This window comes from Canis lupus, chromosome 5 (genome assembly GCF_011100685.1).
Source record: "Canis lupus familiaris isolate Mischka breed German Shepherd chromosome 5, alternate assembly UU_Cfam_GSD_1.0, whole genome shotgun sequence".
NCBI lineage: Eukaryota > Metazoa > Chordata > Mammalia > Carnivora > Canidae > Canis > Canis lupus.
In genome coordinates this window covers 56825413-56840041 of record NC_049226.1, presented here as the reverse complement: position 1 = coordinate 56840041, position 14629 = coordinate 56825413, and positions in this window count along the sequence as shown.

Sequence of the window (14629 nt, the reverse complement as noted above, 5' to 3'; positions counted from 1 at the left end):
CAGGAGGGAGGCAGCGACGTGACGCAGCGGCAGGGCGGGCGGCAGGCCCCGCACACATTCCTGCCCCCGCCTCGCCCAGCTCGCCCGCCTCGCCCGCCCGCTGCTGCCGGGGCCCAGCTTGAACAAAAACCAGGGAGGAAGGCTTCTGTAGGAGCTGCCATGCATGGAGTGTGCAAGCTACCGTCCTGGCCCCTGGGCACCGCCTTGCCCATGAGGAGGGGGCCACTGAGGTCACAGCCTGCACCCTCTGCTGGGCCCCAGGCCTGGCCCCGCAATGGCCCCCTGCACCCCGGGACTGAGGCTCCCATTGATAGAAGGCCAGGCCTGGACCTGCCCCTCTGGCTCTTGGCCCCAGCCCCAGGCTGTGGCAGCAAAGGGGGGGTCTGCCTCCCCTGTATGCCTCCAGCCACGCCCTAGGGCAGGAGGCTGCAGAACGGGGCAGACACGTGTCACATAGACCCACATGTTGGGGATGCCAGGCTGCCGGAAGGCCCCTTCTGCCGGGCAGGGGCCGGTCTGAGGGCCCCGTCCAGTTTGGGGGGGTAATGCGGGGACACTCCCGGCGGAAGGTCCCGTGATGAAACACAGCTTCACGGGTAATTGGCCCCACCAGCAGAGATCCCTGAGGGCCCAGCTGTTTTCCATAACGACCCTGCAGCTCTGCTGTAAACTCCTGGTGACAAAGGGCCTGTCCCCCGGGCTGCCAACGCTGGGGCTTGTTCTACCCCAGGAGCCCAGCTTGGTTCAGCCTCACCTTTCCATCCAGGGCCTGGTCTTACACCAAAGGCTGTCCTCCAGGGTGGAGGTGGCCAGAAGAGCTGGTGGCTGCCTCAGAGGCCCCCCCTGAGGGCGGTAGCACTTCAGGGAGTGCTGTCCCATCCCTACTGCAAGAGAGGTCCCAGACGATGGCTGGGTGTTCCCCACCCCCTGTCCAGGAGTCCTCATGGGCCTAATCACTGGGGTCCTGGTGGAAGACCCTCTGAATCCACTCTCTACCCCAGAAACCTGGCCTTCTGCCCCAAAGGCAGTGCTGGGGGTGGGAGCACCTGCCTTGCCTCCACAGGGGGCAGTGGGAGTTGGTCTAGTTCCCCTGGTCCCAGCCTTGGAGCTTCAGTGATCTCTGACACTCCGACCTTCCCACCTCCAGCCCCAGGGCAGTGTTGATGAGGGTGACCCACTAGGCATGCCCCTCCTCAGGGCTGTCAGGACCACTCACTCAGGAGGTGTGTGTGGGGGAAGGATGCACCTGGCCTGGCACCTGTGTTTTGGGGAGACTAAGGCATTGCTCACTAACAAAACTCAAAGGCATTTGCCGTTGGATGGGAGTGGGAGGAAGGGCTGCTCGCCGCTGACCCCTGTCTCAGGCCCACAGCCTGACGTCTGCACGCTGCCCCATCCTCTCAGTCACAGAGCTGCTTGGTGCTGCCCTGCATCAGAACCACCTGGCTCTGCCCAGAAATGTCGGGTTGGGGCTCGTGGGCATTCAGAAGCTCCCAGGAGGATGAGGGGTGGCTGCAGGAGGCCACAGCCAGTGTTCACTGAGCCCCCAGAGCCAGGATGTGGTGAGGACAGGGTGGCTCCCCACTCAGTTGTGACATCTGGGGCCACTGGGGAGGACAGGGACAGTCGCCTGTCAGGAAAGGGGCACCCGGGTGAGGGAGAAGTGAAATTTTGCCAGGTCGCAGGCCCGCGGGGTGGATGCCTTTTGCTTTTTGGCCACTCAGTGGAGCCTGGCCTGCTGTGACTACTCTGATCCTGTGGTCAGCTGGCCGAGGAGGACATCGTACTTTCCATTGACTCTAATGCTCACATGCACAGAAACACCCGGATCACAGTGAGCTCTGACGCAGAGTTAAGAGAGCACACTGTTTTCTACAGGAGGTTGAACGAGGAGCCAGATGGTGCTGTGACTGGCGCTCAGCATGCGAGAGACCTCGGCACGCGCTACTCCTGCACAGTGGGCAAGGGCGACACAAACTTGGCCAGCTGGGTGGCTGAAGAGCACTCCACCCTGGGTGGAAAGGCACAGCAGCAGCTGTGCTCTCTAACCAGAGCTCCAGGGGGGCACCAAGGTGCTCTGCGGCTCGGCCAGGTGGCCCCCAGCTAATGGAAACTTCGTTGACTGACTCCAGGGGCTCATGGCTTTGAAGAGAAAGTTTCTGGTCTGGCTGAGCACCTGCTCTCTGACCCTGCACTGACTGCTCACTCTTTTCCTTGCACTGTCCTACTTGAGTCCCAGAGAGAGTAAAAATGATCCAAAGTCAGACTATGGAAATGATTGATCTGCCATCTGGTGCTGGCAAGGGGTCCCAGGAGGGCAGCACATGCAGGATTCCCTAGCATCCTGTCCCTCGGCTTCAGACACATGGTCAGTTGGGACGTTCCCTGTGCTCTTGGAGTTGTCATGGGCAGATCCTGCCAGCAGGGCTGGGTCCCATGGCCCCCAGGTGCTGCTGAGCTCTGCCCATGAACATCTTCCAGACCCTGAGCTTGAGGCTTTTGGTCCTAACCACGCAGCTGTGGGCCACCACCAGTTCTTGGCAGCTGCAAGATCCCAGCACTTGCCCTGTGCAGAGGTGCTGTGAGGGCAGGCTTGGGACCCTTGCCCACACAGGTCTCTCTGGGGGCAGGACACCCCATTCCTCAAGGATGTATGTGGACAAAGGGGCAGTGGGGTAAGGCTTGGAGCCTCTGGCCTCTTGCAAGGGAAGAGCTGTGGTGTCAGAGCCCAGAGTGATCAGCCTGGGCCCAGCCCCCACAGCACATCAGGCCTGTGCCGTTCTGACCTAGAAGGTGGCAGCTGCACCGGGTGCCAGGATCACTGGAGAAACCGCCACATGAAGGCTCTGGCCCAGCCCACCTGCTGGGTGTGGATGTTGCCATGGCACCACAGACAGGGTGGGACAGGAGAGACAGGGACAAGGAAAGGAAGGTCTGACCTGGGAGGGTGACAAAGGCCACCCTCACGCTGGGGGGCACAGGCTGGTGGCAGAGTTGGCCTGAGGGGGCCCAGCCTCCAGCCACCAGTCCTGGCTGGTGCCAAGGCCTGCCTGGGTGGGGCAGGTGGGACAAAGGACTATTGTGTTGGGGCTCCTGGCTACTTCCTGCATGGCAGCCAGTCGCAGCTGCCCTCAGGGTCTCTGCACCCCTGAGGCTCAGCCATGGCCTGGAAACTGGGCTGATGGGGGTCCTACCTCAGTACCAGGGGATTGCCCCACCCCTTGGGCTGTACTGGGTACAGGGAGGGAGAGCCATGGAACCTCTAGAGCCTTGGACGCAGGGGGCGGGGGACTCTGCTAGGACTTAGCCAGCTCTGGGTTCTGAGGGGACCCAAGCTCAAAGATGCCTGCGCAGGTCCCTCCAGTTCTGGTTGGGCCAGGCTTCTCCTCTACACATGCTGAGTGGCTTCCTGCAGCTTCAGGCTTCTCCATCTGACTCACCTTCTGGCTACAGCAGAGCCAACCCCTGGGGCAGGTGTAGACTCTGGGGCCAGCTACCAGCCCACATATGCTCCACTTGGGCAGCTGTCTCTGGGGTCAATGCCCCTCATGGGAGAGGAGGGTGCAGACGCAGTCACTCACCTTGGGCGGGGGGTGGGGTGGGGTATGGATGGGGAAGGGGCTCCCCTCAGTAATGCCCTAGAACACATTGAGAAACTGGGAAGAAGTTCAAGTCACAGGCCCAGCAGAGCTGGACGCTAGTGTTTGGGGTTGGATTTGGACATTGTGCCCAGGACAAGAGCTCTCCCACAGGGGCCCCAGCACTGCCTCCTCAGGGTCTCCCACGTTGGTGTTTCCCAGCTTCCTCACCGCCCCCTCACACCCTGAGCTGTCTGAGGAGCAGTTGTCCCTTTCCACCTCCGCAGAAGGTTGCAGGGGCCCGTGTATTTGGTGAGGATGGGGCTGTAGCAGCCATGCCTCCAGCCTTGCCCAGCAGCTTGGCTTCCAGCCCCTGACCCAGGTGCTCCCTCCTGTCCTGCGGACAGGGAAGCACAGCCTGGCATGCATGTGGCACTGCCATAACTAGACACTGCGCCGAGGGGGCCCTTCTTCACCCACCTTCTTATCTATTTCCATGCCTTCAAGCCCTGGCTCTTCTCACCTGGTACGAGGCCCAGGGACCCGCTCACTACTCCAAGCTCAGAGGACCAGGGCTGCCTCTCCAGCCCTGTGTGGCTAAGCTGGAGGACTGGTCACCTCAGAAGACCTCCGACATGCCCACAGATGGGGTGAAGGTTAACTCCACACTGGGGACCCCTCTCCAAATCTCCTGGATAAATCCTGGCCACCCCTCCCCCATAATCCTGCTCTGGACCACCATCTCAGGGCCTGGCGGTGACACCCACAGGCCCCCCAACTCTGATGCGTTCTCCTGCAATCCGACTCAGTCCTGATCTTGACGCTTTTTGCCTGAGACCCTGTAGCACCTGTGTTGTCCCTGTGTCCCTCTTCCTGAAAGCCACACCTGGTCCTGCCATCCAGATAACATCAGAAGGCTGAAAACCTGTGTCCACTGTACTTTTGCCACGTACAACTGTCCCTGTACTGTCCATTTACTTCTCCTGGTCCCAACTGTCCATTTACTTCTTGAGTGCTCACCCATCCAATCGTCTACAGCCACTGTCACTGAGGTCCCCAGAGGCTTCTGGGATGTCAAATCCACGTCAGCCCTCAGACCTCCTGGGCTCAGCCTGTCAGCAGCTGGTCACTGTGTGTTTTCAGAGCCTCTGCTCCACTAGGCCACCATGAGAGGGGAGTGGGTGCAGGTGGAGACCAGGAGCCTGAGCACAGAGCCCTTGGCATCGCAACATCTGGAGGCTGGAGGGGAATCAGAACATTCTTCCCCAGGGTCCAGTGGTTTCAGCCCAGATGCCCTGCTGTTTCTGATTGGGCAGGTGGAATTTGAGTGGGAATTTCTCAAGTGGAGAGTCCATGCTGGCTGTAGGAAGTCAGCTGAGAACCTGGGCAGGAGATATACTGGTTGGAATGGAGGCCACAGTCAGAGTCCACTGTGCCGGGAGGAGTCCCGGGATTCCTGGTTGGGAAGTGATTGGCAGACTCATAGTGGAGACAGAGGAGCAAGAAGGAGAGTGAGGAGCCCTGAAAGCAAGGGAGAGAGAGCCCCAGGAAGGAGAATGTGGCCAGCACCAAGCTGCTTCTTGGCAACAGTGGAAGGAGGAGGCTCTGAGGCCAAGCCACTCACTGAAAATAACCAAAATGCTGAGCTGTCTTATTAAAGCTTTGGTGAGCCATGGAATTGGTAAGGGCATTTCAGGCTGCAACAAAAGGAAAATTGTCACCTTGAGAGGTAAATGTGCACAAAGGCCACTGTCCTGTGGGATCAGATGTGAGTTTTTGTTCTGATGGTCTTGAGGAGCTGGGGGATAGAAATGAAAGCTCAGGGTCCCCACTAAGTGAGCATGTGGGTCTAACAGAACACTCTCCCCACAGAGAGCAGGGAGCTCTCCACTCCCAAGGTCTCCAGTGAAGAGGAGGTATAAGTACAACCCAGTCCAAGTGCTGGGATCTTCCTCAAGTCAAGGTAATCCCTGAGCGGGCAGGGCCCCGGTGCCTAGCAGAAGAAAAACGAACCAGGAAGGCACCTTTACCCGAGGCATCAAATCATTCCTGCAAATAAGTTTTCAAGTATAATGACTGGCACACAAAGATAACCAGGCGTGCAAGACTATAAGGCACCACGAGCAAGAATCAGCAGAAACAACAGAGATCAAAAGATTTGCAAGAATCTCAGATTTTGGAATTATTAGATGCAGACCAAAAAAAAAAAATTTACTATGTTGAAAAAGAAAAAAGAAGACAAGTTTAGTATCTTCAGGCAGCTGGAACTTATAAAATTTATAGTAGATTAAAAAAACAAATGAACATTTAGAAATGAAAACACTTCATAAACACAATTTAAAATTCAATGGATAGACTTAACATCAGGTTAAAAGTAGCTGAAAAGAGGGTGGTTGGCTGGCTCAGTCAGTGGAGCATGTGGCTCTCGATCTTGGGGTTCTGAGTTCGAGCCCCACATTCAGCATAGAAGTTACTTAAAAATAAAATCTTTTTAAAAATCTTTTTTTTAGGGCAACCTGGGTGGCTCAGCGGTTTAGCGCCGCCTTCAGCCCAGGGTGTGATCCTGGAGACCGGGGATCTAGTCCCACGTCGGGCTCCCTGCGTGGAGCCTGCTTCTCCCTCTGCCTGTGTCTCTGCCTGTGTCTCTGCCTCTATCTCTCTCTCTGTGTCTCTTGTGAATAAATAAATAAAAATCTTTTAAAAATAAAATCTTTTTAATTTTTTTTAATTTTTTATTTTTTTTAATTTTTTTATTTATTTATGATAGTCATACAGAGAGAGAGAGAGGGGCAGAGACACAGGCAAAGGGAGAAGCAGGCTCCATGCACCGGGAGCCCGATGTGGGATTCGATCCTGGGTCTCCAGGTTCGCGCCCTCGGCCAAAGGCAGGTGCCAAACTGCTGCGTCACCCAGGGATCCCTAAAATCTTTTTTAAAAAAAGATTTATTTATTTGAGAGAGAGAGAGCAAAAGCAGTGGGGGGGGGGGGCAGAGGGGGAGAAAGAGAGAGAGAGAGAATCCTTAAGCAGACTCCCTGCTGAGCACAGAGCCTGAGGCAAGGTTCAATGTCAGGACCCTGAGATCATGACCTGAGCCAAAATCAGGAGTCAGCCACTTAACTCAGTGAGCTACCCAGCTGCTTCCAAAATGAATAAAATCTTAAAAAAAAAAAAAAAAAAAAAAAAAGTAGCTGAAAACAATTGGAATGCAGGTAAGAAGAAATTATCCAGAATGCAGGCAAGAAATGGAAAAAAAGATGCAAAAAATACAGAAGGAAGGGAAAGATGTATAGGTATATATAAAACATACAGAATTGGAAGAGGAGAGAATGAAAGACATTAATACTTGAAAGGATACTGTCTGAAAACTTTCTGAAGCTGTTCAAGGCCATCAAAATACGGATTCAGGAAGCCCAGTGAATCTCCAATAGGTTAAATAAACAGAAACCCACACCTTGTCATTGAAGTGAACCCCCCCAGAAAACCAAGGACAAAACATTAAGAGCAACCAGAGAAAAACAAGACATCAACAGTGGGCGTGACTGTTGATGTCTGGACAGTGATGATGGAAACAGGTGAGGGTGGAGCCCCAACCAGAATGTCTTTTCTCAGAACAAAGGGGGAATACAGCTAAACAAACAAAAGCCAAGAGAGAAGAACTGGGATAATTTGCCACCAGCAGCCTTCCATAAAAGAACCACCAAGGACGCACACCTGAAGGAGAATGATTCCAGGTAGGAGGCTGGAGGTGTAAAAGGCAGGTCAATCTGAATTAATTTTCACTTCACACAACAATGATAATGACAATGAGCAACAGGACTCAAAGGTAATTGAAATTGAAATACAAGACAATAAAAAAAGCCCCACTGATGGAAAAACCTTGTTGAGGAGGTCAGGGTCAACATCACAGTGACAGCAGACACCCTGGCATGGCATGATGGGAGTGCTGCACCTCTGTGGAACTCCCCAAATCCGCACACGGTCTAACCATGAGAGAATTCTCAGAGCACCCAAATCAAGGCGGGTCCCACAAGGCACTTGACCAGTACCCCTCAGGACAGGCAAGGTCAACAAGAACAAGAGAGATGGTCACAACCCAAAGGAACCTAAGGACATGTGGTGACTAAATGTCATGTGAGATTCTGAATGGGATCCTGGGACAGAAAGAGGATATTTTGGAGAAACTAAGGAGATCTGACTAAGGCGTGGACTTTAGATAATAGGAATGTATTGACACTGGTTCATTGTGGCAGATGCTTCCCACTAGGGAAGAATAATAATGGGGAAGTTGGGGGTGGGGTTGACAGGAACTTGGTACTATTTTTGCAACTTCTCTATATATTCGAAAATACTGGAACTAAAAAGTTTATTTAAACATATATTAAATAAATAAACATACATATATATATATGTATCTGTGTCTCTGCCATGAGTCTCATTTATTCATGAATGAATAAATAAAACCTTTTTAAAAAGAATAAAAAATAAATATATTTTTAAGATTTTATTTATTCATTCATGAGAGACACAGAGAGAGACAGACACAGGCAGAGGGAAAAGAAGGCTCCATGCAGGGAGCCCGATGTAGGACTCGATCCCGGGACTCCGGTATCACGCCCTGAACCAAAGGCAGACCTTCAACCGCTGAGCCACCCAGGCTTCCCTATTTAAACATTCTTTGAAGAATCCTCAGGGCCAGATAGGGAAGGGCTTCTGGGTCTTGCCTCTGAGAGATTGAGGGGGTCCAGGAGATGGACCCCCACCTTGGATAGCCAAGGCCAGCTGTGTGAAAGGTGAACCCCAGGAGCAGGCCCTGGAGGGAAAAGGTCTGGGGAGCCAGGCAGCCATTTGGCATCTGACCAGGGGTGTCAGGCTGATGACACAGCTTCCTCCGACTTCCCTTGCACAGGAATCTCCAGAGGTGGGTGTCAGAAAGCAGGTTCTGATGGAGCTCATCGGCAGAACCCACCCTGGTGCTGCCAGCCTCGTCCTTGAGCACATCCTGAGCTGTGGGGTTCTGGACAAGGGCACTCCCAGATCAAACCATTTGGATCAAACCAAGAGCTCTTCCAAGGATGCTGGAACCTCAGAGCTGTGAGCACTGAGTATGCACCCCCAGTCACCATTTCAGGGGACTCAGCAGGTTCACAGATGTGAAGCACCTGCTAAAACCAGAACTTCCAGGAGGAAGCCAGGCAGCCATGGAAATGGGGCCTTAAGGCCATGGGGGCTCAGCTCTGTTCATGGCCCTCCCTTCTCATGGCCTCTCTTCCAACCTGCAGAGGGAGCTCTGGAGACTCAGGGCCTGAAGGGGGCAGGTGTTGGGGCGGGGGGGATCCCAAGACGTCTAAGTGCCCTGCACTTCCAGAGGCCCTGAGCAAAGACTGGCTTGTGATCTGAGCAACTGGTGGGTGGTCCTATTTGTCTTGGGGAAGGACAGCAACACGAACTGACCACAGGCCTGGGGCCTTGGTGTGGACCCCCTGGAGGGGGTGGCGAGGAGTGTCTGCACCCCATCTCTCTCAGAGCCCCTCGGCTAAGGACCCCTTGAAACCTCCTTGCTGGAGAAGCCTGGGGCGAGGTGATGGTGGGGGAAGACCAGCTCAACCCTGCCATACCCTGACCTCAGCCAGCCTGCCCCCTACCCTGAGGACCCCTGGCCTCCCTCTCTGCTCAGCTCTCATTTCTAACAGGCCAAGGCTCTGGCAGGGACGGCTTCCTGGGCTGGGGAGGGCCCCCTGCCGCCTCCTCCCGTGCCATCACCTAGAGCTCTATCTCCTGGTCATAACTGACAGGAGTCTGAGGCAGGTTCCGGGCCTGTCCTTCTGCACAAAGTTCCCCTGTGTGGTGTCTGACCCCCTGCCTGTCACAGCAGTGGCTCTGGCTTTGCTCACCAGTGGTCATGAATGGCAATTTTCTTGTTCATGGTTCTCTTGAAAGGAAAAGCGGTTCCCTGTCCTCCCCACGCACCTCACACACTCGCATCTGTCACCATTTTTGGTGTCTGTTTTGGCAGGTGGGGGGCTAACAGGCTGGCTCCCCTCCTTTCCACACTTTGTTCATCTTGTGTGGCCCTAACACGTGTTTCTACAAGCAGCTGGGTGCCTTTCAGTGGAGATTGAGCCCTGGGGGCTGCCCAGCTCCCCTTTGCCTCCTCCCCATGCCCAGCACTCAGTTCTCAGGCACGGCTGAGACCTTCTGCCCTTGATCATCTGATTCTGTGGTCTTGGAGCAGGTCTTTCATTTGGCCTCCTCTCCTGACCCTGGACACTTCTGACCTCTGAACCTGGACAGGCCCCAGTCTGTCTGTGCTCTGTCTCTGGTCCCCAGACAGAATGCTCTGCGTGCTAGCAGCTCCCAGACACTACCCACCTGCCACACCATGTCCATGGACCCATGGACCCATGTGGACCCACTCCATGTTCACTGGGGGCCCTCTGTCCTTCCAGTACCAGCCGTCCCCTTGCACTCTCTCCAGCCCCAGCCCTCAGGACAGCTGGCTGCACCCAGACCTGGAGATCCTTCTGGCCTGTGTTGCTGCCTGCTCTAACCACCACTGTCTCTCTTGGGTCAGTGCTGTGACCCTGGCTGGCCCCGCAGCTGACCTCAAGGGCCAAAGGCTCAGCTCCACGTGCCGCAAGTGCAGACACACTGACCCCTGGTCCCTGGCAGGCTCTCCCCACTCAGAGCCTGCCTTTGCCTCTTCCTGAGGGCTCATCGGCCCCCTCACCTCTCGGCTTCTTTGCTCACATGTTACCTCAGTGAGGCCCAGATCATCTGCTAACTCAGAGCCTGGTCCACACTCCACCTAGCACTCATTTGCACAGTCTGATGTAGCTCTCACTACATCGTTCAGGGCCAACCAGGAGATGAGGTACAGCCATATGTAGATGGCACCACTGGTGTTTGCAGAATGAATGAATGAATGAATGAATGAATGAATGATGCTGGAGTGCCAGCTCCACCTGGATGTCGAGGTGTACTTCCGGGGCACTCACAACTGGGAAGGGGGATGCCAGTGGCCCCAGGCCAGCACTTTGGGGTCAGAGGACAAAGGGAAGTTTTGGGTTCAAGACACAGCAGCAGCAGCTTTTTTGCATCTGTTGGGCAGATGTCTGGGCAGTGTCTGGGCACCAGTCCTGTGACCTTTCCCCATGTGGAGGCAAAAAGACAGCAAGACGTACAAGGTCAGCTTGTGGCCAGCACTGGCTTTACTTCAAGTGGCCTTGGAGCTGACCCTGGCACTAACCTCCCTCATTCCTGAAGGCAGGGGTGGCCCCGGGCTCTGGCCTCCTTCTGAGGCCCAGTCCAGGACCACGTGGGCAAACCTTGGAAGGTGTCGGATGCTCCCAATGGCCCTACCAACAGGGGTGACTTTGCATCCTGGAAGCCCCCACTCTGACTCCTGCCGCCCAACCCTGCCCGAGGGCCACAGAACGGCAGCAGCATTTGTGTGGTGGTTCAGATTTGGTTTTCAAATCACCAGCTGTAGCCGGCATTAGCATCTAATTTGAGTGAAAATTCTCAGATTCAGGGCAGAGGGTGGGGCTCCAGAGCTAAAGGGATGATGGGGGGCCTTCGCAGTGTGTGGGAAACTTGCCTATCAGCCCCCAGACAGTGCTGGGAGGATGCAGGGCACATCCCCCCTCCCTCCCACCCTCGACACCCTGACTAGGGTTCTGGGCCAGCCGGGCTGGCGAGCATGGATGTCTGTCAGGCCCCCCACCCCTCCAGGCCCAGCTTAGCTGCAGTGGTGATGCTGCTTCCTGCCACCTCTCACCCCTGACCTGCCTTCTCCAGCCACGGTCACAGTTCTGGAGAGTCCACTGCCTGTACCCCACAATCCCACTTGGCCTCCCTGAACCTCAGAGGTGGCACAGAGATGGGGCAGCCCCAGCACAGCACCCGGCGGGGATAGGGAATGCTGCTGGCCACTCCTGCCTGCAGTTGGTTCTCAGGTCCACTCCCACCCGGTGTCCTCAGTGGCCCCCAGGGCCTGTAGGAGACAGCGAAGCCCCAAGTGGCCCTCTGCCCCACTCACGACCATCTGGCTCTACCTGACCCTCGCTCCCAGCCACAGCCTTCCTGGTGGCTTCCCTGGAGACACACTGCCTCTCTTCTGGAAGGTTCCCCTTCTCGCTTATGGATGAGCCCTCGAGACTTGGGGCACCCCACCCCCCAGCAGGCAGGAAGCAAGGGTTCAGGAAATACGAGTCAGAAGAGGGAGGAGGAGGTCAGGTGGGGTCAGTAAGAGGTCAGATGAGGTCAGTGGGAAGGTCAGCAAGGTCAAGTGGGGTCTTTAGCAAGAAGGTCAGGTGGCATCAGTGAGGTCAGGGGGCTCAGCCAGAGGTTATGTGAAGTGAGTGAGGTCAGGTGGGGCCAACGAGGTCTGATGAGGTAGGTGAGAAGTTCAGGAGGGGGTGAGCCATGAGGTCAAATGAAGTCAGTGAGAGGGTCAGGCAGGGTCAGTGAGGAGGTCACCCTCTTCCATCCTGTCCCCTGGCCTCCCACCTGGGGATGCCCCATCCTCCTGGGTGGCCCCTTGGTTGTTACTGTCCTGTGCTTCCTGCAGGGGCCTGTCCTAGGGGGTGTCCTCCAGGATCCAGCTGTGGAGAGACTGGAAGTATAGGTCTTGTCCCATACCCCAAGTTAGATCCAAATATGACTACAGGGAACAGGGACTCAGGGGCTGGTCCAGAGGGACGTGGGAGGGACTGTAAGGAGGAGCCTAGAGGTTAGGTTCTGTGGGTGAGGCCTCTCCTAACTCTCCCCCTGAGCCAGAGGCAGATCTTGGAGCCATGCCAGCTCCTCCCACAGATGCCCATCTGCAGGCCAGCAGGAGTGAGGACGTCATGGCCTCAAGTCTTGTGCTTTGAGGTGAACAGGGAGGCATTTCCTTGGGCCTTCAGATGAGGTACCCTGGGAGGTACCAGGGGGTGACGGGCAGCAAGAGGGCCGAGGTCCTGGGCTCCTCTTGCTCCTGTGGTGGGTGGGCAAGGGGTCAGGAAAGGCCATGGCTCTTGCCCTGCTACAGGATTACCCTGAGAGGCCTCCAGAGAGTCAGTGGCTTGTTTGGGAAGTTGCTCTGGAACCAGTGTCTGGTCTGAGCAGACTGCCTTGCAGGCCATGGAGGCAAAACTATCCAGACACCCCATATTTATCAGGTCAGGTAGCATCAGGGGAGGAGGGGTGGCTGTGGTAATCCCAAGCAGGACAGAGCTGCAGCCTGGTGCCGGAAGGCGGGGCATCCAGGAAGCACCCCTCCCCCCTCTATGGTGCTCCCCTCATGGGGCCACTTGTCTGATGCAACTTGGGTCCCAGGAAAGGCAGGCGTCAGCTGGGCTGTTGCCAGGGCAGGGAGAGAGCTCTGCAGTCCTGCACCACCGGGCACCCCAGCCCCCGGGGAGGGGCCTGCCCCCTGTTCCTCTGGGCAGAGCCCTGACTCCACGTGGGGGAACTGGCATGGCCAGGCTCCTTCTGCGCCCGCAGGCCCTTGGGGCCTTGCCGAGCTGCCTGGGCCCCTCGGATGGAGAAAGCAAGCTAACGAGGCCGCTGGGCCCAGCTCACCCCCTCCACCTCAGTAATTGGTCTCCAAAGGCAGAAGAGTGTCACGGAGACGCCTGAGGCTGCCACCAGGGATAGGGCTCCAGAAAATTACCACCCTCTTTTTCCACTCACTGGAGGCTGATCGTGCTCTGGGGCCGCCCACCCGGCACCAGGCAGCTTTGTTTTTGAGACGCACACAGGAGGAGAGGCTGGCTCCCCTGTTTCCAGGGGCACAGATGCATTCCCAGCTGAGCCTTCCAGGTCTGCTCAAGCAGAAAGGACGAGGGCAGCCGCGCCATGGCCCTGAGCCGCACCTGGATCCTGGTCTGCCGGGGTTTGCTTTGGGGGGTGTTTACCAAGGGAGAATTTTTAAACTGAGGTGACATTCACACAACATGAAACTAACCGTTTTAAAGTGAACAACTCTGTGGCATTTAGTGGCCTCAAAATGTTGTGCAAGCGCCATCTGCATCTAGTTCCAGAACATTTTATCCCCCTGAAGGAAAACCCGCTAGATAACCCTCCAGCCCAGGTAACCGCTGCCATGCCTCCATGTCTATGCCCTTGCCTGTCTGCACACTTCCCAGCAGCGGCCCCCACAAGGGCTGAGTTCGGTGTCTCCTGCCCCCATGTTGCTGACTGGCACCTGCAAGGACCCCCATCCTCCCACCCTCCCTTGGGTCAGACAGCAGGAAATGTGGGGCCCCTTCAGATGATTCGTTCATAGGCCTGATGCCTGTGGGCAGCAGATGGAGATCCCAGCAGCACTGGGACTGGGGTCCAGGGGCAGCAGGGGCTGCAGAGGCCACTGTGCACCTGGATGGGAGGGGAGGCACTGGGGTGAAGCCTCGAAAATCTGAGGCAGGGCAGATTTGGGGAGAGATGCGGAGGATTTTTCACATAACAGACAAACATGATGGCCACCCAGACCAGACCCTAGGGTGTCAGCGACCCAGAGGCCAGCTCTCGTGGGCTTCTTGGATATGAGGGGTAATTTGTGAGGAGAGTCTGTGCTCTTTGACCCATTCACTGGCACACATGAAGGGCACCAAAGTCCTGGGTCCCTGAAATGTGAGCACAGCAGTTGGGAAGTTTACAAAATGCTGACGAGACGCGTCAGGGCTTTGCTGACCCTCCCACCATGTGTGCAACGCTGCCTAGAACCTGGGTGGGTCTGTGGCTGTCATCAGACCCATGGCTCCTCCAGGTCTGGATTTGGCATTTCCAAAGACACTCGGAAACTCTGTCCCAGGAATCCAGCACCCCTGGATAGCCCCGGGTCTGGATGTAGCCGCTGGGAAGGGCCCTGGGGACTGGCCTTGGCCTGCATGTGAGTGGGAGGAAGAGGAGGGAGACAGGCGCTGGTGGGAAGGTAGGGGAGCATCAGGGCATGGCTGGGAGGCCTCTGTGACCTTGGCTGCAGGAGGGAGGAGCCCGCGGTGGGTTCTGGAGGTGCAGCGTGGAGAGGCAGTGAAGGCTTTGTGAGAAGGGCTGCAGAGCAACAGGC